The following is a 1,371-nucleotide window of genomic DNA, read 5'->3' as shown; positions in this document are numbered from 1 at the left end:
TTTTTTAGCTCTTCAGTGTATATGATATTCCCATACGAATATCGAAGTGAAGTGCCTGTCAGGCATGAGTGCAGCACTGTGTCTCGTTGCACTGCAGTGAGATACAGGGGGTTAGCTTCGGAAACAAAGATCAATGGAAAATCATTTACAAAAGAATATTATTCTCATTCGAAGAGAATTTGTACACATACCTCATTTGCATCTGTAGAGAATTTCGCTTTGTACACATACTTCATTTGTTTCTGCAGAGAATTTCACTCTGCAGTGTCACATGAATACTTAAAAACGTATCTATGCCATACAATCGCGTGGCTTGATAATTGGCCCTGAAACAAGATGACAAACTTATTGGGTGGCTGCGCTGTTCTTTTTTGCGACATTGTAAACATATAAATGGCTGGCAGATTGATTTCAGAGTTTTCCCCGGACAGGGAAGAAATACCAGCAGGTCGTTTTCGACCACTTGTACAAAACACCACTTCACATCCCCACGCCGACCACTAGGGCTACCGAGCAAGATGGCGCAGTGGCTAGCACACTGGACTCGCATTCGTTCAATCCCGCGTCCGGCCATCCTGATTTAGGTTCTCCGTGATTTCCCTAAATCGCTCCAGGCAAATGCCAGCATGGTTCCTTTGAAAGGGCATGGCCGACTTCCTTCCCCGTCCTTCCCTAATCCGACCGATGACCTCGCTGTCTGGTCTCCTCCCCCAAACGACCCAACCCAACCCCAACCACTAGGGCTAGCAAGAGTACCCTAAACCCACACTAATTTTAAGCGAATAATGAGTCATGTAAACATCAAACTTGATTGATGTTGCTCCAGACGCTCCAAAGATATGATTCTAAGTCACCTATTTTTGTCCTCACCCTCAGGCATAGGGGAACTAGTGGTGTCGCACTGTAACAGATTCTTTTTTTTTCTTTTTTCCACATAGCAAGTGAAGTGTGTCGACTTTGATAGAAATTATAGATGTGTCAACTGTCTTTACAGCACCACCATCTCCGTCACCCCTAGAGGTGAAACATCTTCGGGGATGTCATCAATGATCCTAGCGACCCCGGAAACTATATATTCGATAGATTTGGTCGCCATAACTAATTTTCACATGTCACGACTTCTTGCCCCCAGTCCACCATAACGTGTGGTGGGAGTGCATTATCATTACAGTATTTTTATACACATAATTATAAAAATAACACAAGTAAGGAATTATGTATATACAAAGTTTGACTGAAATTGCCCCAGACGAGCGTCAGACTTTGCCCTTTTCATCCCCACACCTATGGAAGTTTTGTTGGTCTTATCCGACAGGTGCTTTTTTGCAGACGTTAAGTGATATGTGTACCAAGTTCAGTTGAAATATATCC

The sequence above is a fragment of the Schistocerca serialis genome, chromosome 1 (genome assembly GCF_023864345.2).
Source record: "Schistocerca serialis cubense isolate TAMUIC-IGC-003099 chromosome 1, iqSchSeri2.2, whole genome shotgun sequence".
NCBI lineage: Eukaryota > Metazoa > Arthropoda > Insecta > Orthoptera > Acrididae > Schistocerca > Schistocerca serialis.
Note: the sequence above shows the minus strand (reverse complement) of the source record.